The following is a 24,661-nucleotide window of genomic DNA, read 5'->3' as shown; positions in this document are numbered from 1 at the left end:
TTTTTGAACTAATCCTTAGTAGAAGGGGCTTTGCTAGCCACCAAGAAAGGTACAAAGCTGTGGGACCCAGAGAAGCCCGAGCCTTTGAGAAGCCCAGAATCTAATGAAATGGGACGAGTTTGTTTCTCTTGTGCTGTAAATCAACCAGCGCTTCTCATCTCTCTGATTAGAAGTCAAAATCCCTCTGCAACCTTGAGGCCACACACAAACAGCATGACTGGCAACACTCAATGCCATTCTCTCCACTTTGCCTGAAATAGCCAGGCACATGCCTACTTTGCATTTTTTATTCCTCTGCCCCCAAACCTTGCCCAAATACCTACAAAATATATTTTGATATCAGGCAATGTACTGTCTTTTGCTTTGTTCTTTTTCTTCAATGCTGTTTTGGTAATCTGGGGTTTCTTTAATTTCCACATGAACTTGTCCATTCATGATTTCCACCCCACCCTCACCCTACAGTATTTGTGTTGGGATTGCAATAGATCACTTTAGGTGGAATTGACATTTTCACTACACAATCTTCCAATTCATGAGCATGGGATGTCTTTCCTGTATGATGGATCTCTTTCAGTCTCTTGGAATAGTGTCTTATAAAGTTAATTGGATGAATCTTATATGTTCCTGGTTAGATTGAAATCTATGTTTTTAAAATCAATTTGGGGGTTCTAGCAAATGGTATTGCTTTCTCGCTTTGTTGTTGTTGAATCGTCGTTGATGGCAGAGGAACCCAATTTATCTCTGCAGGTTGAGCTGCACCCTGCCATGCTGCTACATTCTTCCATGAATTCCAACAATATTCTGCTGGACACTCGGGTCTCTCTGTGTAAGATCATGGCATCTACAAATAGAGAGTCCTTTTTGATGTGCTTACTTTTAATTTCTCTTTCTTTTGTTATTACCTTGGTTAGGGCTTGCAGTGCACTGCTGAATAAGAGTTGCATATTTGCCTCCTTCTGTGAAAATAGTTACACAAGGGAGATGGGAATCCAGCCCCTCACTAGCCATAGGCCTAAAGCCAATGGGCAGAGTTGAGAGTTCACAGTTCCCTCTTTCTTTACCCTATTCTGAACCATTCTTGCAAAGACACCTTACCTTTCTGTGAGGTTCAATCATTCTTCCCAAGACACTCTACCTTTCTGCGAGGTTCAATAATTTTTTGCAGTGGCCACACAGAACTCACAGACAACACTCACAAAATTATGGAAATTTATTAGGAAAGTTAATAGGTTATCACATGGCAGGATCAGAAAACATGAAGGATACACCAACTCAGTGTAGAGCAAACTCTTTCTATAGTCCTCAATCTCTCAACTGCATGATACCTGGATCTCTGCGCCTGGGGTCCAGGAATTGAGCTCACTACGCAGACTTCAGGTGACTGCTCAGTGGCACAGCACAGTCTGATAGGCTTTGTGCTATTCCTCTACCCTGTCCCTGATCACCATGTCTATGCCACTGCCTCTGTGGCTCCTGGTCTTGTCCTCTGCCATTTCAGACACAGATCTTGAACATGGCCCACTCTTCTTCCTTGATTCCCAAACCAAACTCACTGCCATCCAGCCCATTCTGACACATAACGGTCCTATAGGACCGGACAGAACCGCCCCGTGGGTTTCTAAGAGGGAAATTCTGCAGGAGTAGAAAAGCATCCCTTTTCACTCACAGAGCAGCTGGTAGTTCAGAACTCCTGATCTTGTGTTAGCAACCACACTTGTAACCATTATGCCTCCAAGGCTCCTCTTCTTTGAGCATTCTGGGGTTTGTCTCTGCTCTTGCTTTAGACATGGTGCATTCTTATAGTCAGGGCAGTTGCAATGAAAACCAGTTAGTCTTACACATACCTCATTTGCATTCTCCTTTCGAAGCAGAATGGACACGAGAGCCATATCAAGACATTCTACGTCACCACACATCGCAGAGGGAAGGCTCTGAGTGTTTCTCCACTGAGTACAATGTTAGCTTTGCTTTGTACACATATGTTTACTGAATTCAGGATAAGGTGTTGGGGTTAACTTAATATTGACTATCTGTGTTAGCTGGAATTCCACTTGATCATGTGTACCTATTTTGCTTTTTGTTTTGTTATTTTTTGAAATGTTATTTGAGTCTGTTGGCTAGAATTTTATTGAACATTGTTGCATCTGTGTTTCTAAGGAATATTGGTGTGCACTGTGTGTGTGTGTGTGTGTGTGTGTGTGTGTGTGTAATGCCTTTACCTGGTTTGGGTATCAGAGTTACTCTGGCACCATACAAAAAATTCGGTTGTTCCTCCCACTTCCATGTTTTTGAAGAGATTGAGTAGGTTTGGTGTTAGCTTGACTGAACCACTGTAGCGTTCTCTCCCGGCATTTTGGGGACAAGGAGGAGGGCAGTTGGTAGTTTTGATGATACCTTTAGTCTCTTCTGTGGTGTGAGTCTTTTAAATATTCAACTTCAGTTTAGGTGTGCACTGTTTCTCAGAATTTGTCCACGTATGCTTTCAAATTTGATCGAGTACAATTTTTCATAGTAATCAGTTGTGATCTTTATCTCTGTTGGATCAATTGTAATATCACTAATTTCATTTCTTAGCTTTGTTATTCGTCTCCTGTTGTTTGTTTGCTTACTTTTTATCAATCTAGCAAATGGTCTGTCTAGTTTGCTGACCCGTTCAAGTACCAACTTCTGGTTTTGTTGAGTCTTTTGGGTAATTTTCTATTGCATTTACTCTGCCCTGATCTTTATGAGTTCCTTTTTCTGGTAGCTTTGGCTTCTTCAGCTCTTCATTTTCTATTTGTTCATGTTGTTGGTTCAAGTAAATAATTTTTGTTGTCTTTTTTTAATCTAGGCATTTATTTGTATGAATGATCTGTGTCTCAAAAGCATTTCTGTGTTGTGTTTTCATTTGTTTGATTTTAGAAATTTAGACACTAACCTTTGATTTCTGCTAAAACCAACAGTTTGTGTGTGTGTGTGTTTTTAACCACTATACAATCATGTATCCCACAAAGCAGAAGTTCTTAACCTGTGTAGGTCACGACCCCGTTGGGGGTCAAACAACCCTTTCACAGGGGTTGCCAGATTCATAACAGAAGCAAAATTAGAGTTATGAAGTAGCAACAAAAATAATTTTATGGTTGGGGGTCACCACAACATGAGGGACTGTATTAAAGGGCCATGTCATCAGGAAGGTTCAGAACCACTGCCACTGGCTTCACAGTTTTTCAGTAGTATATTATTAGTTTCTATTTATTTATGTCTTTGTTTGTTTGTTTGTTTTCCTTCCTTATCCTGATGTTGATTGATGGCTCAATACTTTTATGAAAACAGAAGCTTTATGTATGATTCCAGTGCTTTACAATTTTATGAGTACTGTTTTGTGTGCTAGCATATGGTCTACTCTAGAAAATGATCCATGAGTAATGGAGAAGAATATTGATCTTTCTGAAGCTGGGTGGACTTTTTTACATAGATCTGTGGAGTCCAATGGGCTTACAGGTTTACTAAATTTGTCAATAACCTTAGTGATTTTCTTTTTAAATGTTCTTTTTATAATTCGAAGGGCCCTTTTGAAGTCTGATATCTGTATTGTTTAGTTGTCATCCAAACAATTTAGAAGTCAAATATCTGACCAACTGATTGGAAGAGCTCCATATTTTTAGCCAAGATAAAGGTGACCCAATAGAATGCACAAATTACACAGCAATAACATTGACATCACATACAAGTAAAATTGTGTTAAAGATACTTGACCAACTGTAGCAGCAGTACATTGGCACAAAGCTGACAGGAATTCAAGCCAGATTCAGAAGAGAGCATTTAAAAAGGGATGTCATTGCTGATGTAGATGGATTTTAGATCAGACCAGGAATACCAAAAAAATTTTTACTTCAGTTGTATTGGTTATGCAAAGGCATGAAAATATATGGGTCACTTGAGAAGAATGAAATTATCAGAGCATTTCCCTGTGCTCATGCAAAGCCTATACATAGGTCAAGAGGAAGTTGTTTGAACAGAATAAGGAACTACTGCATGGCTTCACCGTAATTATTCAATCTGCTTGCTGAACAAATAATCAGAGAAGCTAGACTACATAAAGACGAACACAGCCTCCAGGAGTGGAGGAAGGCTTATTAATAACCTTCAAAATGCTGACAGTACAACTTTGCTCACTGAAAATGGCTTATAATTCAATGTAACGGAAACAAAATGCCTCACAACTGTGCCAATAGGTAACATCCTGATAAATGAAGATCGAAGTGGTTAGGGGTTGGGATTTTATCTTGCTTCGATCCATAAATACTGCTCATGGAGGCAGCAGTCAAGAAATCAATGGACTCATTTCACTGGGTAAATCTGCCCCACAAGACCACGTTAAAGATTGAAAATCAAAGCTGTTACATTGAGGCCGAAGGTGTGCCAGACCCAAGCCATGGAATTTTCAGTGACCTCAGATGTTTGTGAAAACTGAACATCGAGTAAGGAAGACCGAAGAAGAATCAATGCGTTAGAACTATGGTGCTGCTTAATCATAGTCTTAACTTAAAACAATTAGTTCTTAGGACATGACCCCACTTGATACTCACCCTCATGAAGAGACCACTGCAGGTACGTATGGGTGCTATAGCAAAGTGTGGTGAAAAAATCAGAGGGTGACCAGAGATCAGAAAGAATAATGTCCAGGGTTGTAAAGGCAGGCCTTAAAACAAGCAGCCTTCTATGTGAGGAGTCACCTGATCCCCATGGAACAAGCCCACCAGTCTTTGTTATTCAAGGATTGTAAATAACAAAGTCTATGGCAGGCGAACTAAACAACATTAGAGCTTAAACTCTGAGCGCTTGGTTTACAGATGAATATGAATGACAGTGGAAGCCTAAAATTAATGTGCAGGGTCTCCACTTAATAATAAATCTCTGGTGAATCTCCTCTGTCAATAGACCAGTGAGGTATTAGCCTTGCTATCAGACAGTGCATTGGAAAGTGGGTTAATACAGATGTAGTTAGGTTAAAATGTAATAACTTATCATTAGATCTCTCTTTTAACACATTTTAATGTTGTCCTAGTTTTTAAATATTTTCTGATTTCTATTCAACCGATGTTTTTCTCTACTTTATTTTCTTATTGTCCTGTTTTTTTGTCTTCTATGCTTCCCTGTATATGAAATACAGGATTGATAAATCTATAGAGACAGTAACTGGATTAATCGATTCTTGGGGCTAGGGTAGGATAGGTTGGGAGAAAATGGACAGCTAATGACATTGATAAAAAGAAAGAAAAATGTTCTAAAATTTTTGTGATTGCACAACCTTTTAATTTTATTAGACTATAGAATTTTATATGAATTACATATCAATAAAACTGTCAAGGAAGTTCATTTGAAAAACGTGGCAGCCGGATTGGAGGAAGTCTTATTAACAACTTGTGATCTACAGATGACACATCCTGACTTATTAAAAGCGAGGAAGACTTGAGGAAGATGAAGGAGTGCAGCCTTCAGGATGGATTACAACTCAGTGTAAAGAGAACCCAAAACCTCACAACTGGACCAATGGGTAACAACACGATAAACAAAGAGAAGAAGGATTCCATGTTGCATGGACCCACAATCAACACTCATGGAAGCAACAGTCAAAGATCAAATTATGCATTACACTGAGAAAATATGCTGCATGAGACCTCTTTAAAGTGTTGACAAGCAAGAACATTACTTTAAGGACTAAGGTGTGCCGCTGTGGCAGATCCAAGTCTTGGTATTTTCAGTTGCCTCACCTACATGGGAAAGTTGGACACTAAATAAGGAAGACCAACGAAGAATAGATGCATTTGAAACTGTGGTGCTGGAGAAGAACATTGAGAGTATCATGGATGGCCAAAAGAACAAACAAGTCTGTTTTGGAAGAAGTACAGCCAGGATCCTTCTTAGAAGCAAAGATGGCGAGACTTCATCTCATGTACTTTGGATGTGTTATCAGAAATCCTTGGAAAGGGGCATCAGCTTGGTAAAGTGGAAAAGAGGAACACAATGAATGAAACAGATTAACCCAGTAGCTGCAGCAATGGGCTATAACACGAGAGATTGAGAAATGGCCTATGTGGCACGTAGGGTCATGATGAGTTGTAATCTACTCAATGGCACCTAGCATCTTTAATGTGGAATTGCCTACTCCTTTCATTATTAGCATTTGTTTTATGGATTTTGGTGCATTGATGCTAGGTGTTATATATTTATAATTGTGTTTTCATGCTGAATTGATCCTTATATTGTGTAGTGCTCTTTTTATCTGATGCATTACTCTTCTGCTTTTTCTTGTTGTTATTGCCTGCTTCCATGAAATATAAATATTACCCCTGTTTCAGCATGCTTGTATTCTTATGTCTATGGTTTGTTTCCTATAGACAGCAAAAAGATTCATCATTCTTTTATATTCAGTCTACCACTCTCTGACTTTTGCAGGGACAATTACACCATTTACATTTAAGGTTATTACTATAAACAAAGTGTCTACCTCACTCATTTTGCGACATACTTTTGGAGTTTCAGATATTCTTTGCTTTATAAAATTGTGATTTATTTTTATCGTTGATTTCTTTTGATGAGCTTGTCTAGCTTCTTATTTCTTTTCTTCTGAAAGCTTTTTCTTGGTAATCATCACCAAATATAGAACATTACACAATTTATAATTGCAACAGCATTGAACAAATGAACTATTTAATACACAGCCTTAAAGTAATTAATCTATTCTTGATATCCTCCTTCCTCTCTCATTTCTATGGAGGTGTCTTCATTAATATCAATATATAACCTATATTTGATGTTTACTATGTGTTTATTTCTTATAAGCTTGACATGGTTTTGTTTACCAGACTTAATTATTAAATTTATTTCCTGCAAATATCATGCATTTGCTCCTGTTGGTGCATATTATGGAGATATCTCTCTTATATGCTTTTTATTTGCTCATTCATTTATTTTTCTGTTCTTAGAGGGTTTGCTTTCTGAAAGACAGTATTGCTGAGCAAACACGTCTGGGTTGTCAATTGTTTTCATCTGGTACTACAGTCGTAATATGGTCTCTGTCTTCTACAGTTTCTAGTGAGAAATCACACTGGTTTTTATTAAGGGCTTTTAAAAAAAATACTCCATTGTGTTTCCCTCTCACATATTTCATAATTCTTTCATTGGCTTTGCTCTTCCAGAATTTTATTAGGATGGGTTCATCTTTTTTTACATCTCGTTTGGCTGTGGCTTGATACTCTTACGGGTTTGCGGGGTTGCTTCTCTGTTTAGATCTGGGAAATTCTCCCTGATTTCCTCTTGAAAAATTGCTTCCGTGGTTTTATTGTGGTCATGCTGCTCTAGAATTCCAATTCTATTGTTTGATTTCTTTGTTGTTGTTGTTGTTGTTAAATTTCTTAATTGAATCCCATTTCCCATTTTGATTTGTTTGTTCACTTTTCTTTGTTATTTTTCTTATGTTTCTTTTCAATTACTTTGCCCTCTGGTTCACTCATTCTATGTTCTATAAGTTCAGTCTGTTCTTGATTCTCTTTGTAATTCTGTTGCTTTGTTCTTCTAGTAGCTCTATTTGTTTTTGCTTTATTTTGATGACCTTTGAAATGATCATTTTGTTCATCTACTTGTTGGCTGGTCTCCACTAGTTTGTGTTCTGCATGATTTTACTTTCTTTACGACCTATTTAGTACCCAGGCCTTAAAATAATAGAATCCTTGCGTTAATCCAGCCTCCATAGAAGACATTGTGTTTTCTCTATATTTTGCTTTTGAATAATCCCACTCTTCCAATTTTGTGTACTTTACTATTTTTGTTGACATTGTTTTGTCTTGTGTTCAGTTTTACTTTAAATGTGGTATTCTATTTTTTGTGGGGACATTTTCTGATCAGGTACCAGAGTGATCCAAGCATCTAGCTGCCAAACAGAAAGCCAAAGCCCACATCCACTCTGTGACAGAAAGATGAATCAGCCCACCTCTAGAATACTTCATCCCGAGAGTCCCATCCGAGAGACCTACTTGCCCCACGCGCTTATTATACATTGGGCTTGGGTGTTTTTTTTTTGGGGGGGGGCCTTGGTATTTTTTGAGAACCAATAAACCAGAAAAAACAAACTCAATGCCACCAAATCCATACTGACTCATAGCAACCCAATAGGACAAGTAGAATGACGCCTAGTCTCTGAGTCGGTAAATCTTTATGGGAGTGGAAAGCCTCATCTTTCTTCTGTGGAGCAGCTGGTGGTTTCAAACGACTGCCCTTGCAGGTAACAGCACAAAGCTCAATCGCTATTCCACCAGGGTTCCTCTGAGGACCACTAGAGGATAGTCTTATCTTCAGGTGTTTTCAGTGCTGATTCAGGAATATTGGAAACTTGCACTCTGGAATTAAATATCCACGCATGGGAGGAGGAATGGGGTTTGTGGTTGTGCACGTTGAAGCAAATGGTGAAGCCTGCCATTCCTGTGGCTAAGGTAGGGGGTTTTCCATGCCTTTCTTTCATTTGCTTCCCCTGTAAAGGCTCCTCCAGGGACTCCACTCTAGGTACAGAACCTGCCACTGCTCTCTGTCACCTGCCAGTCCGAAGTCCTCTTCTCACCCTGCGGCTCTTGCAGTTTCTTTCAATCCTCTTGCCATCCATTTCAGGCTTTGACAAGAGTCAACATCATGTTTTCACAGAACCACAGTCCTCTTCACCAGAACTAAGATTCTCACTGCCAATTTATGCTGCCTTGTAGACAGCTTCCCCATATATTATCTTCCTTTCTGTATTCCCTGTTCAGGAAGAATGACTCCCAACCCCATGACAAATGGCTGTAATGAGGGAATGCTCCCAAGAGAAGATAGGTTTTCCCAACTTTTGTGTTTTCCCTGCTCCTCCTCTTGACTGTTTTTGCTCTCACCCAGCAACTCCGCTGCCATTCAGATTTCTAAGATCCCATTCTGTGCATGTCTGATCCCTTGTTCAGCAGAGCAAATGGGACCAACCACCTACTCTTATCATAATTTCCACTCTCCAGTATTAGTCTACGTCCCCCTGCCTACTCTTTTAAAGAGGATCTAGGCATATGTCTATTCTTTTATGATAGCAATTATGAAAATGCTTCCTCAATTGTTATGAATAATTTCACTTTAAAATATGCACTGTCTGATAATAGATTTCAAATATGAAATCAATTTCTCCTTTCTTCCTAATCAGCCTCCTTCTATTTGGGCCTGACTAGCAGAAACAACAGAGATCCATTGTGTTTTTAATCAAATTAGCATGCAGATTTCCTCCGTTACTGCCCTTCCATAAAAATCTATTTAGCATAAAATAAAGATTCTGTACCAATCCTGGGCAAAATTTGATTACATACAGACTTAAATGCTTCCAATTCTAATTATTGGAAGGTGCATCTAATTATATCTTCCCTTTTAATTCGACAATCTGTTTTTCCAGTTGTTTCCATGCACCATATCACTTCTTCCTCCTATCATCAGGAAAAGAAATATAGTAGTCCCACATAACATTGATCAAGCAATTTCCCTAAATGAATAACTGAAGCTCCTTATGGGCAATATTGGAACCTCCAAACAAATACAATCATTTTTTCCACTACTTAGAAAACAAAATCACTAGGAATGAAAGAGGATTCAGAAGCTAACTTTCCACAAAAGCAAGAGTCACAGATGATGTAATAAACAGTTTTCCGTGATTGCTTACATGTATTGTATGTCTAGAGGTTAAAAGCTCTGTGTTAGTCTGGGTACATTAGAGAAACAAATCCATGGAAACTATGTCTAAGAGAGAGTTTTACATAAGGGGTAAGTGCACTTCAAGAAAACATCCCAACCCAGTGCTACCCAAGCCCACAAGTCCAACACCAAGCCCATATGTCTGACACCAATGCACAAAGTCCTCCTCCATCCCACAAAACACACACTATGACACTGACTGCAGGAGGAAAGCCAAGTCAGCAAATGTGTAATCATTTCAGCACCGGCAGGGGTCTCCACACGGCCACTCCAGCACCCAGGGCTGTATTGGGGTAGGTCCATGAGGCTTCCCTTCAGGGATGTCTTGCAGGAAGTAAGCCATGCCAGCTGAAGCAGGGAACTGGCTAAGGCAGCTACACCCTGGTCCGACCATCACAAAGCAAGAGACCAGAGAATTAGAAAGGCAAGGCTCACTGAGCCATTTATCCCTCCACCCTTCAATTAATCCACGTGTTTATCGGACAGGTTGGCACAATAAACTTTAGCTATCTCAAGTTCCATGTTGGAAAAAAACAAAACAAAACACAGTAAGAGTATTGAACTAGACATGGAGGTGACATTTCTGGAGGAAGAGATAAAAAGATACAGTTCATTGTTATCCAAAGTACTCAACTCTTTGCTTGGCTGTCAAAAGCACAACCACCTCTTATTTCTTTATTGTAATCTGGAAAACTCACTTAAATGATTTAAATGACATAATATTACTATCTTCGTTCATATATTTCCATTCTAGCTTCTAGCAAGTCCTTTAAAAAGGGATGCCTTATTTAAAATTTCAGTATCATTACCAAATTAATATAGATAATATAAAATACTTTTTAAGAACTACTACTATCAGAGGCACAACAGTTGCTAATGACTGTGCCCCTCACTGGACGTCGTCAAGATGAAGGTTAGGGATTGAGACGAGGGAAGAAGTAGAGACACGGGCCAAACAAGAACCAAAGTGCAAAAGGAGAGAAAAAGAGAAAAGGAGGGGCAGGTGAAAAGGAAGGGCGATGGAAGGAAAAACATATCATTGATCTGCTTTTAAGAAGGTACCTTTTGCCCAACTGTTAGCTTTCTCTGACTGGGATCGTCCTCACCCTTACTTTCTAGCCACGTTGAAATCCAAGTTTCCTGAAACTTCTAGGTGGCTCCTATTTCCTGCTTCTATCTGTAAATGACACCCTTCTAGGAAAGTGTGTTTATACCTCCTGCTAGGTCCTGACCCCACCTTCCTTCATGCTATCAACAATTCCTACCTGAATGTCTGAAATACTTTTACATACTTTTTCTGGCAGATTATTCCCTTCTTTGAGCAAGAAGCTACTGTAGACCATTAGATAGCTTTATATTCTGGTTTCCCTGGATCTATCATAGTGCTGGAGGAGTAGTGGGTACACGTCGGGTGCTAACTGCAAGGTCAGGAGTTCAAAACCACCAACCAATCTATCGGAGAAAGACAGGGCTTTCTACTCTAGTAAAGAGCCACAGGGAAGCTGGACCCTGTCCACTATAGGGTGGCTAGGAGTCGCCATCAACTCGATGGCAGTGAGTTTGAGAATCACGGTGCCTGGCACATGGCTTGCACTCAATGAATGCTTGTTAAATGAACTCAGATGAAGGAATCCTTAATGTTTATGATTAGCACAGATAGTATTTTTGAAACCTTTTGTGTTCTGTACTGTGATGAGCACTTTACATTGATTACAACATTCATTACTAACAGCAAATATTCAGGGAAAATGTTCACATTGCTCAGTGAAGAAATGTACAGACAGGTAGCTTATCTAATTTGCCCAAGGTAATACCAATTACAAAGTGTATTGAGAATTAGACCAGGAGGTGCTTGCATAGACAATAACATAATTATTGGGGGAGATTGGCCCTGGGTGGATTTCGTATGCACCATTAACAGTCCAAGGCCTACCTGATGGTGTCACTAGGGGTGTGGGGTAAGAGGGTGCTCATGGGAAATTTCTACTCCTTATATGTAGTATCTGTATTTTAACGCAATTTTTGAGTTCCCACAAACAAAATAATACATCATGATCCTTCAGACAGCTGTACTTTTCCTTAGAATTTTCTTAGCAAGACAAAATAATATTGTTTGCTAGTTATAATTCTTGGTGACCACATGTGGACAAAGTAGAAGAGCTCTATGAAAATTTCCAGGCCATAATAACACAGAAGCAGATCACTAAGCCTGTCTCCTGAGCTGCCTCTGGGGGAGGTGCCTTTGGTTGCTTAAAAAATGGGACTGACAGTTCTGGGGGGACAAGGGAGAGGGGGAGGTGTGGGGAAGGGAAGAGGTGTTAACAAACCCAGGGACAAGAGAACAATAAGCGATCCAAATTGGTGGTGAGATGGGTGTGGGAGGTCTGGTAGGGCATGACCAAGGGGAATGTAACAAAGAGGAAATGCTGAAACCCTGGTGGGGATTGAGCATGATAGTGGGACAGGAGGAAAATCAAGGGAAATAGATGAAAGAGCTGGGAGGCAAAGGGCATTTATAAAGGTCTAGATAAAGACAGGTACGTATGCAAATATATTTATATGAGGGCCGGGAAATAGATATATGTACCTATATTTATAGGTTTAGTATTAAGTAGCAGAAGGACGTTGGGCCTCCACTCAAGTACTCCCTCAATGCAAGAATACTTTCTTCTATTAAATTGGCATTCTATGATGCTCACCTTCCCGACACAACCGCTGAAGACAAAGCCGGTGAATAAGCAAATGTGGTGAAGAAAGCTGATGGTGCCTGGCTATCAAAAGATATCGCGTCTGGGGTCTTAAAAGCTTGAAGGTAAACAAGCAGCCATCTAGCTCAGAAGCAACAAAGCCCACATGGAAGAACATATCAGCCTGTGTGATCACAAGGTGTCGAAGGGATCACTGAAGACAAATGCTTACATAAGCAAATGTGGCGAAGAAAGCTGATGGTGCCCGGCTATCAAAAAATATAGCGTCTGGGGTCTTAAAGGCTTGAAGGTAATCAAGCGGCCATCAAGCTCAGAAGCAACAAAGCCCACATGGAAGAAGCACACCAGCCTGTGCAATCACGAGGCATCATCAAAACAAAAAATCTTACTATAGTGAATGATGGGGGGAGTGTGGCCCATTTGTAGGCCACTGGAGATCCCCTTGCAGAGGGGTCTCGGGGAGGAAAAGAGCCAGTCAGGGTGCGATGTAGGAATGATGAAAAATACAACTTTCCTCTAGTCCCTAAATATTTCCTCCCTACCCCTACTATCATGATACGAATTCTACCTTGCAAGTCTGGCTAGACCAGAAGATGTACACTGGTACAGATAGGAACTGGAAATACAGGGAATCCAGGCGGATGATCCCTTCAGGACCAGTGGAGTGAGTGGCGATACTGGGAGGGTAGACGGAGACTGAGTTGGAAAGAGGAAACTGATTACAAGGAATTATATGTGACCTCCTCCCTGGGGGACAGACAACAGAAAAGTGGGTGAAGGGAGACATCGGACAGGGAAAGATATGACAAAATAATAATTTATAAATTATCAAGGGCTCATGAGGGAGGGGGGAGCGGGGAGGGAGAGGAAAAATGAGGACTTAATGCCGGGGGCTTAAGTGGAGAGGAAATGTTTTGAGAATGATGAGGGCAATGAATGTACAAATGTGCTTTACACAATTGATGTATGTATGGATTGTGATAAGAGTTGTATGAGCCCCTAATAAAATTATTAGAAAACAAAAACAAACAAAAAACTTCCAACCTTTGGGCCAGCAGTGGAGTTCTGAAGGGTGCTTCCCAGGGAACCCAGGACAGGCCCTATAGGAAATAGCCTGTTCAGCTAGGAGAGACTCAAAGTGTAAACAGATAAATAAAGGGCCTCTGACTGGAATCTGATTCATTTATGTTTGCTACGTTCATTCAAAAGGAGCCCTGGTGGCGGGGTGGTGGGTTCCAGGTTGGGCTGGTCACCACAGGTGACAACCACAGCTACTCTTGGGGGAATGAAGAGGCTTTCTGTTCCCAGCAGGATTGAGAGCTGCAGCACCTCACAGGGGCAGCTCCACTCTCACCCAGAGTCGCTGTGACTTAGAATGGGCTTGGTGGCAGTGAGTTCCATTTTGGACGTTCAATAATAAGCAACTTAAAACATCTTCTCATTCAAGTCTGCCAGGATTTCTGATTGTTCACCTCGATTGTAGATCTTCAGATATTGTTCTTTTGTGTTTTGGGGCAAAATCTCACTGCAGACAGATTGGTCTCTCAGATTAAGCATTGGAATTTCTGGTCATTGTCCTGGTTCACATCTGAATCATGTTTCCTTTTTCTCCCTTATTCTATTGATGGCCAGAGGGAGATAATCTGAGTTCTTTTAGAAGCACAAATTAACCCTTCCTTTAGTATCATTTGTTAATCTAAGAAGAAGCTGAACAGATGAATTTAGGAACTTGAAACGTGCCTTAGAAGGAGACATTGTAAATAGGAGTGATTTCCTTTGTAGTCTTCCACCACCCTGCACCATATCTGAAATTAATCATTTTTAAAAGGATTTCCATGATTCTTAGGCAAGTTTATGACCAAAATAGCTAGGTGTATAATCCATTGGGCTTACTGCTAACTCTACTGTTACTATTGTCTTTGACAGACATACTTAAATTTTTCAGGTCGGTGAGAGTGGGCTAAGGAATCTCTACACAAGCTTTATAAGGAGGAAAAGGATGAGACTAATATTGGAAAAGGCATATCTGGCATACGGAGGGAAGGAAATGATGAATTTTAGTCAAGAAAAGGAGTCAAGTCATATCCAGCAAATTATCTGAGAAGATACTAAGGTCTGAAGAAGTAGTAGGTCAGTGGGTCAGGTCCTGGCAAACCTACGACTGTTTACTTCTTAAATGTTTACTCTCCCTGGGATCTTAGTTTACAACACAATGCTAGAGTGCTCCTTGCAAACTTAAAATGTTTTCAGTACCCTCCTGGGGCCACCATGTAATATGCAGCCCTCAGTGATAGCCCTCTAGTCTTTCACCCTATATTCACACTACACTTCTGTCCTACCTTTGATTTCAATTCTCATCTGACTCCACTGGAAACCGCTGTTTTCAGGCCTTCCCTGCCTAACTCTCCCATCTTATCCCCCTTTTATCTCTTCCTTTGGTTTTGCCCTCAATGCTCCACTGAAACTATGCTGGCTGTGACCATGAATAATTGATTCATGGCTAAATATAATCGCTTTCCTTTTTTTCTCTTTTTTTCTTTTTTACCCCACTACCACACATTATGCAGTCGAGTTTCCCACATTTGGGGAAATCGCAGGGGTCAGCACATCCGGAGTGCAATGGATGAGCCTCGCCCTGGGAAAACCACCTTCACGATCATGGTATCTCCCCTGCCAGGTAAGTATTCTAATCACTTTCATACATACGCTAGATGAGCTTTACTACAGTATTATTATTCCTTTGTTCTTAATATTCTATCCACACATACAAGCGGTGACCTTGCTCTTTTATATTTATATATATTATATATTTATGTATTTCCATCTGTAATTCTGTTAGTTCTGTAACACATTTGTTGCTGTTAAATTCCTATGTTTCACATTCTGACCATTATCTCTTAATCCTTTTATCTACCCCTTTAACTTTAATTATGAACTATTCTCTATTATGTATGTTAGCCTAGGGTCTTTCCCCTGAATTGTACCCTCCTATGTCCAACTATATAGAGTTGCTATGAGTCTGAATTGATTGAATGGCAGTGAATATATCCAACTATGGAGTCCCTGGGTTACGCAAATGGTTAGACACTTGCTCATTAATCAAAGGGTGGTGGTTCGCACCCACCTAGGAGAACATGGGGAGAAAGACCACATGGTATGCCTCTCGGAGGTCACAGCCTTGAAAGCCCCATGGTTGTCCCTAGGAATCAACTCAATGGCACCTAGCCACATAGCACACCCAACTATGCACTGGGAAGCTCTCCATGAATTTTCTGCATGCACAGCAACGTTGACATACATGAACACAGCCATTGTACCTTTCTGTCTCTGGTCTTCCATTTTACTGATTGTTCCCAAGTATTACGAGTGACTCCAACAGACACCAAGTATCAATACCCCAAACTTGATTCATTCATGGATCTTTGTACCTCGGTACTCAATCGACCTTCAAATTATGTCATTCATAACCCTTCCATGTATTTTAAATCTGCCCTGTCTTTCCAGAACTTTTCCTCGGTGTTTGTTTTGTTTACTTAACAAGCCCCCTAAAGATGTCTCTAATCCATCCTTATGCTTACTACCAAAGTGGTCACTCTAAAAAGCACATTTAAGGAATCTTAAAATTTTGAAGCAAGGCATAAAGAAAACCCCAAGTTCATGGCCATCAAGTCAGTGCTGACTCATAGCGACCCGCTATTGGTTTCCGAGACTGGGACTGTTTACAGAAGCAGAAAGCCCAGTCTTTCTCCAGGGGAGCTGCTACCAATTGTGAATTGTTAACCAGAAGGGTCACAGCCCAACACATAACCACTACCCCACCATGGGGATGCTTGGTTTTTACAGTCTTTTCCCCCATTGCTTTCAAGATAGCCTTGGTGGGACTTAACGGAACTTTTCCTATGCTAAAAAAATAAATTTAAAGAAGAAAATATGATATGCAATATATCTGCAATTTATTTAACCACTGAACACTCCTCCATCCCCCTACCCCACTCCCAGAGGGACTTTGAAAACCTCATAGACTGAGTAGTGCTCCACTAGTGGACAAAGAAAGATCCACTCACTTGAATTGTACCGTTGGATCAATATCATAAAGGTACAAAGCCCAAGCACACAAATATATAGTTTCAGAAAGAAACTAGACGTTAAAACAAAGCTTCCATACTGTATTAAAGAATGCCTGGAAAAAAATATAATGTCTTTGAAAAAAATGTCTTGATCTCATTAATTCTAATCAAAGAGATGAGATTAAAACCACATCTGATTAGATTTAGCAAAAATGTGGATAGTCTATATAATTTTATTATCCATAAATCAGAATATCACAATCATTACCTAATTCTAAGGTCATTATAGTATATAAATTTGATCTTTTAGTTTTCTATAATCTTGTTTTCATTTTTGTCATTCAAGTGGAACTGCATGTTTGCCAAGATTTTAAGTAAAGGAGGCATGACATACTTCGGATAACTGAACAGTATAGTGGAAGAATCTCAATACCCTCTGTGGTGGAAGTAGCTCCTAAGAGAAAAATCTTGAGTCTGGTGGCTGCTAACCACAAGGCAACCTAAGTTTGAAGCCACCAGCTGTCCCGAGGGAGAAAGAAGGGGCTTTCCACTCAGAATGCGTTACGGCTATGAGTCGGCATGCACTCAGTGGCAGTGAGCCTTGTTGTTGTTTTGGTTTTGGACTATGTGCTAATGTTAATTTCTAGCCACCAGATTGCTGATTTCTTCGATTTAAAGTAAGGGAAATAAACAGAGATTTGCCTTTGTCCCATTTCAGGCAAACAAAGAGAGGGTGATGATATTTTTCCTCTTTGAATGGACCACTGCCATTGAGCAGATGCCGACTCACAGGGATCCCATAGGGGAGGGTAAAACTACCCCTGTCGGTTTCTGAGGGACTGTAACTTTTGATGCGAGTAGCAAGTGCTGTCTTTCCCCTGAGGAGTGGCTTGGTGTTTTCAAACTGCTGACTTTATGGTTCGCAGCCCAATGTGTAACCACCACACCACCAGTTTCTGTCTATTTCCTGTGACACCTCTTGGAGATGTTACTTGAATGTTTCAAACTAAATTTAAATGTTCCTGAAAGAGAGGCTTCTACTTTAAAAGAGCTAGCACACGTGGCATGAGGGATCGGCTTCCTTGATTAATGTAATTCATTTGCAGATACTTAGAAATGTTATAGTGACAAGTGCTGTAAGAGGTAGACAGAATGGAAGTGGAAGAATGCCTGATTAATAAAGCCAGTTCGGTCTTGACTGCAGTACTGCTGACAGACTACACACTGATGTAATTTGAGCCTGCTAAATGTGTCTTCAGCCTCGGTGCTAACCATCTGTACTAATAGCTTTGCTCTTTTCTGCATTAAGAAGTGCCGTTTTCAATTTGACTTTCCTTGTAAAATTGAAGTGTGAAAAAGAAAGAGAAAGGAAAGTCAGGGAAACATAGGGGATTGGATTTGTTGCCCCAAAATATTCTCTGCATATTTTTTTGGAAGCTAACATGTCTCATCATCAGCATCAGATCTATTTTTATAATGTATCAAAGGAGGATAAAGTTACATAAAAGAATAAAAATTAAAAGGTAAAGAATAAAAATAAAGCAAGCATTCCCTCCATGCATTCTGTTTAACCAACAATTTTCACCCCTCTTGCCTACTGAATGCAATGATTTTCTCCAAAGATAGAGTAATAGAGAGTCTGGTATAGAAAAAATATCACTGTTTACTTTTAACCCAAACAATCTATTTTAAATTTAAAATTAATAATGTCTGGGCTTTTTAGAGGGCTAATCGGTTACAGAGGTAGTTAGACAGCGAAGATATTAAGTGGCCGTCCATCAACAGAATAACAAGGCCGATGAACTCGGAAGTTCAGTAGATGTCTCTCGGGATGCTCTATAGATCCCCTTACACTAGACCAGGGGCCGGCAAACTTTTCAGGTGGAAGAGCCAATCCTGTTCCTTACAACAATTTCAAAAGCACTTGAGACCCAGAAGTGTATTTTTTACAAATAAATGAAGCCACCGTTATCTGAATAATATTCTTTACAGTTTTTCAATTTTACTTCAGAGCCACTTGTACACACTGGACGAGTCACATGGGCTCATGAGCTGCAGTATGTCAACCCCTGGGTCAGACCCCTTACAGCCCTTCAGGCACTGTGATTCACTTTTCATTTTATAATCGTTTTAGATATAGAGAAACTTTGCAGATACGCCGCACCCAGTTTTCCTTATGGTTAACATCCTACTTTGCTGAGGTTCATCTATCACAACTAATAAACCAATACTGGCACATTATTATTAACTAAATTCTATGCTATATTGAGATTTCCGTAGCTTGTAAATAATATCATTTTATTTGATTCCAGGAGCCCATTCAGGCATTCACATTCCTGATTGTTTGTTTGGTTTACAGCAACATGCACCCAAAACTTGGCACAGTGGTGCTTATCCAAAGATTTCCTCGGGGCAGGGAGTAGTAGGCAAACAAATGTTGAAGGTGGGTGCGATTTTCATTAGAAAATGGTTAGTGTCCAGTCACGTGAGGTCTTTGCTGTGATCACAGGTCAGCCTTTCCTTGGTTCTCTGACCAGGTACTTTGAAGAATGTCCCTCAGTTTGAGCTCACTAGATGCTCGTCTCACAGTTAGACTGTGCTTACAGAGCATGGAGAGAAAGATGAAAAGAAGTGTCATTTTCATCACATCAACCATGGTGCATATTTACCTGTGATCAGTATGACCTATCAGGGTTGGTGCTGACCTTGATAACCTACATGGCATTTTGTTTACCAGTTTTCCCTATGCAACAATCTAGGTGTTATTATGTTTTCTTTCTTTTTGGAAGAAAGTCATTAAAGGGATTTTTTTTAATCTACTCTCATTGAGTTGATGCTATGCACAGTGACCCCAATGAGCAGAATAGAACAGTTTCCTAGGGTTTCTGCGATGGCCTTCTGGAAATTACAGAACCTTGGTAATCTATCTCATATCCTTAGGTAAGACTCTAAGGCAGTGATTCTGAGATGGCCAGTCTTGATGGCAGCATACTGCCTCACCTTTCTCCCATGGAGTGAATAGTGGATTTGAACTGCTAACCTGTGGCATCGTAGCTCAACTCACCATCAGGGCTCATTGAGAACGATAATTCACTGCCATCCAGTCAATTCCAACTCATAGCAACTCGATAGTACAACTGCCTCCATGGGTTTCTGAGACTAAATCTCACGGGAGGAGAAAGCCTCCTCTTCCTCCCTCGTGGTTTAGAATTGCTGATCTTTGGTTAGCAGCTCAATGGTAACCCAATATGCCACCAGGGTCCTTTAAAAAGGATAACGTCTACATAATTTTGGATTTTTAAAGATAGACTTACTGGTATATAATTCACATATCATATCATTTAATCATTCAATCCTATTAAGAGGAGTCTTGCAATCATCATCACAATCAGATCCGAACACATAATTTTGGATTTTTCTCTATGAGATGGTTCTTCCTTCCCATTTATTTATTTGCTTTACGTTCATTCATATAAGTAATATATGAATACTCATTTTTGTAATTTGGATTACACCATAATACTACAGGGCTTATTCTATTGCTTAAAGTATTTGGCCACTGAGATCTCTTTGGGTTCTCTTCGTTAACCCTTTAACAAGTTTCCTTCCTCTTTTCCTAGCAAGTCTTTACTTCCAGGCAATATGAGTACTATTTGACTCAGTGTAAATATTTTTTGTCCTCACCTAAGCTCAGTTATTTCTTCAGAGAGCTTTGATTATTATTATATTGGAGGATGATATCACAGTTGCTTTGCATTTTGGAAGGAACAGGAGAGGACTTCATGTTGGGCAAGTATAAAGAATCTAATATTAATTTCTGGTGAGGAATGCAGTTGTCAAAAATATGCCCCATGAAAAATGATCTGTTAGAAAACCACCAAGGACCACTTGATGATCACCATGTCTTAGAAATGAAAGCCTATGTGACAGAAAGGTTTTAGGACCTGAGAAAGAAAAATAAAGTGACCAAGTCATGGTTTACATGACTCACAATGCCTCTCAATGTGCCTTGAGTTAGTAAGTTCTTGATAAATAGTGCTGACAGATCTTGGATGGCTCTACATTTGTAAAATATGGAAAGGTAATGCCAGTTTCCACTTTCCTCTACCCTACTCTAATTTTTTAGTGTGCAATCTCTATACTATAAAGTTCAAGTCATATTAAAAATAAAATTTCTCTAGAGTAAATATAAAATGAAATGGCTAAAATGTAATGAAAATAAACTAAATATTTTAATTTCCCCTTATAGTTTCTTTTACAATATAAAGTCTCTTTCTTCTCTAGGCTTATACACCCTTCTACAATGGGTGTAGAACTTGGAATTATACTATTTCTTAAAACACATATTATAGTCTAAGTTAGGAGACTGGTGGTCTAGGGGTTATGCGTTGAGTTGCTTATCTGCATGGTCAGCAGTTCCAAACCACCAGCAGCTCTACCCCAGAAAGACTTAGCTTTTTACTCCAGTAAACATTTACAGTCTCAGAAACCTACAGGAGGGAGGGTCACTATGAATCAGTTTTGACTCACTCGATGATCATGAGTTTTGGTTTTCATTTGAGGTGTCTAAGTGGGAAAATGCAAACACTGAGTTGAAAGCAAATTCATATGGAATTGATTATTTGTGAAATGTGTTGTTTGAGAATTGGGTGTCACAATAATTCCTTTTCTACTGTTTCTTGAAGCCCCACAACACCCCCATCCTACCATGCAGAGATCTTAACCACAGTCAGAGACTCTCAACATTTCTGTGGGATAAACTCTGCCCTTTTCTTAAGCAGAAAGCATTGAGATAACATAGAAATCACAGTGTTTTGAAGAAGGAATTGCAAAGTAGGAGATGCATATTTCAGCATTTGCAGACCGATTAATGACTACTTAATTTTGGTAACATTAAGTATAGATATATCAAAGTGCTTGTCACAATTAAAATGCAAATGAAAAATACAATAACATTTTTAATGCTCTTGTGTTCTTTTTTATCAATTTTAAAAATCATTTTTATTGAGGGCTCATACAACGCTTATCATATCCATCCATCCATCCATTGTGTCAAGCACATTTGTACATTCATTGCCATCATCATTCTCAAAACATTTGCTCTCTACCTGAGCCCTTGATATCAGCTCCTCATTTTTACCCCTTCTTCCCCACTTCCCCCTCCCTCATGAACCCTTGAGAATTTATAAATTATTATTATTTTGTCATATCTTACAGTGTCCGACATCTCCCTTCACCCACTTTTCTGTTTTCTGTTCCCCAGGGAGGGGGTTATATGTAGATCCTTGTAATCAGTTCCCCCTTTCTACCTCACCTTCCCTCTACCCTCCCGGTATTGCCACTTTCGCCACTGGTCCTGAAGGGATCATCTGTCCTGGATTCCCTGTGTTTCCAGTTACTATCTGTACTAGTGTACATCCTCTGTTCTAGCCGGTTTTGTAAGGTAGAATTGGGATCATGACAGTGGGGGGGAAGGAAGCATTTAAGAACTAGAGGAAAGTTGTATATTTCATCATTGCTACCCTGCTCTGACTGGCTCGTCTCCTCCTCAAGACCCTTCTGTATGGGGGTTTCCAGTTGCCTGTAGACGGGCTTTGGGTCTCCACTCTGCACTCCCCATCATTTACAATGATATAATTTTTGTTCTTTGATGCCTGATACCTGATCCCTTTGACACCTCATGGTCACACAGGTTGGTGTGCTTCTTCCATGTGGGCTTTGTTGCTTCTGAGCTAGTTGGCCACTTGTTTATCTTCAAACCTTTAAGATCCCAGGTGCTATATCTTTTGATAGCCGGACACCATCAGCTTTCTTTGCCACATTTGCTCATGCACACATTTGTCTTCAGTGATCATATCAGGAAGGTGGACATGCAATGATATGATTTTTTTGTTCTTTGATGGCTGCTACCTGGTCCCTTCAGCACCTTGTGGTCACACAGGGTGGTGTGCTTCTTCCATGTGGGCTTTGTTGCTTCTGATCTAGATGGCCGCTTATTTATCTGCAAGTCTTTAAGAACCCAGATGCTATACCTTTTGATAGTCGGGCACCATCAACATTTTAAATAAATTATTTTTATAACTGCAAGAGGAATTATGTTGTTTATCTCTGAATTGTGATGTTTTCTCTGATCTTTTCCCTCTTACTTTAGAAATCTAACCTTTCAAGACTAGAATCCTCAGCCATTTTATATAGTTTTGAATTTCAAAGTATGTGTCACTGAATCTAACTTCTGATGTTAAGCTATCAGATATTAGGTCCACCCTCTGATGTTAACCTGTCAGATATTTTACCATGCTTGAAAGGTAAAAGGTTAATTATTCAAATTTTATAACTGTGCACTTCTTTTTAATATGACTGAATTACTGAATTATATGATATGTTAATTATATGCCAATAAAACTTAAAATTATTCAGTGTTTTCAAACTTGAGGCATCCAAGGGTAAACAGTTTCCTAGTGGAGTCTTTGGTAGTATCTTACTAGGAAATGTGACCTAACACAACCTGAACACGTGATTTTTAAATATACCCAATAATAGTCCATCAATATATTTCTCTGGCAATTTGGAATCTTATTTTTAATCATCAAAAGTTGAATGAAATCAATCTATAGATTATTAGATTCTTTTTCATAATTTCCTTTCAGTAAAACAAATAAACCAACCCTATCAATATCAAATTGAATCGGACTCACAGAAACCAATGTGTCGTAGAGGAGAACTGCACTATTGAGCCTTCTTTGCTGTAGTTTTTTTAATTTTTTTATGAGAACAGATTACTAGGCATTCCTTCCACAGTGTCATTGGGTGGATGTGATCCCCCCACCTTTAGATTCATAGGCCAGTGGAAATATTACCATCCCCTTTCCAAACTCTTTCATTCTCTTAGGGAATTCTGCTGTTTTTGTTTCAGGAGAGTCCTTATTCTGGTCTGGACTCATTGGTACAGATGATGCTAGATCCTACAAAGAAGCTAGAAAGAAGCCCTGGTGGTGCCGGGCATGTGTTAGATTGCTAGCCATATAGTCAGTGGTTCAAATCCCCCAAGCACTTGGAAGGAAGAAGAGGAGGCTGTCTACTCCTGTGAAGATTTACACTCTTGGAAACCTTACATAGAGTCATTAAGAATCTGAATGGTTTCAATGCCAGTGAGTTATTTTCAATATTTATTGCACCACTGGGATATGCTCCTTGAAGAAATGACTTAAAATCACAGAGGTAACAGCATCAGCGTGGGACAAAATGTTTGCTTCCTCTTCTCTCTGTTCAAAAGAGCTTTTCCCACCGAAGTCCACCAGGTCTCCTCTAAAAATGATATCCCAAACAAAACAAAACAAAACAAAAACAAACCCAATGCCACTGAGTTGGTTCCTACTGATGGTAGCCCTTTAAAGGTTTCTGACGCTGTACATCTTTATGGGAGAAGTCAGCCTTCTTGTTTTCCCTCTAGAAAAATTATAACACATTAAAAATAAACATCTAATCCAAGAAAATGAATGACAATTATTTTTTACTTGAGAAGACTAATTTTACAAAATTATTTTAACACAATATAACTATATGTAAGAATAAAAACCCTATAACATAATTTTAGATCAACCTGTACTTATTACTTTGCAATCCCTCCAGTAATAACTGCAACAATAAGTTCAAATACACCAATGAGAGTTCAGTACTGTTATACTGTTTTCTAAATCACGGTCAACATGATGGCAACAACAACAATCTCTCCTGAACTATCATAAATCCAACAGCCAAACTTATGAAATATTTATTACAGGGAGCGTTCAGGTCAGTATATAAATTACACCACTTAATTCTACTAGACACAGTAGGTTTAGCCTCATATCAAAGGGGAGAAAATGGCAGCCTATTGTCATCTCATCACTGGGTCCAGATTTGTTTAGCTAACAAGCAGTAAAGCTGATTGAGAAGTGAACCCTTAGACCAGGTTTCCAACACTTGTTATGTGAATCTTAAGGGAGAATTGTATTTTAAAAATGTGACTGAGCACTGATATGTCTGGATTGATTCCATTACTCTTTCCTTCCGCTAAGTTTTGCTTCATGCTGGTACTCTTTTTCTGGGTCCTTTCAAAATTAACTAGAGTGGGTGGCTTATACATATGGAGAACACTTCTTTTTTTTTTTT

The 24,661-nt window shown here is 39.5% G+C and overlaps 1 protein-coding gene and 1 pseudogene across 1 annotated transcript in view; both read right to left on the bottom strand.

Moving 5' to 3' along the window:
- FUT9 (fucosyltransferase 9) overlaps window positions 1-24,661 on the bottom strand; it is a 200,679-nt gene that overhangs the window by 81,458 nt on the left and 94,560 nt on the right. The gene's annotated exons all lie outside the window — the stretch shown is intronic.
- Window positions 14,939-15,128, bottom strand: LOC115871149 (annotated as a pseudogene).

Source organism: Echinops telfairi, unplaced genomic scaffold (assembly GCF_000313985.2).
Source record: "Echinops telfairi isolate 266 unplaced genomic scaffold, ASM31398v2 ScPeMD7_3533;HRSCAF=4204_0, whole genome shotgun sequence".
In the NCBI taxonomy this organism is placed as follows: domain Eukaryota; kingdom Metazoa; phylum Chordata; class Mammalia; order Afrosoricida; family Tenrecidae; genus Echinops; species Echinops telfairi.
The sequence above is the reverse complement of the archived record's forward strand: the minus strand, read 5'-3'. Positions and strand labels throughout refer to the sequence as shown.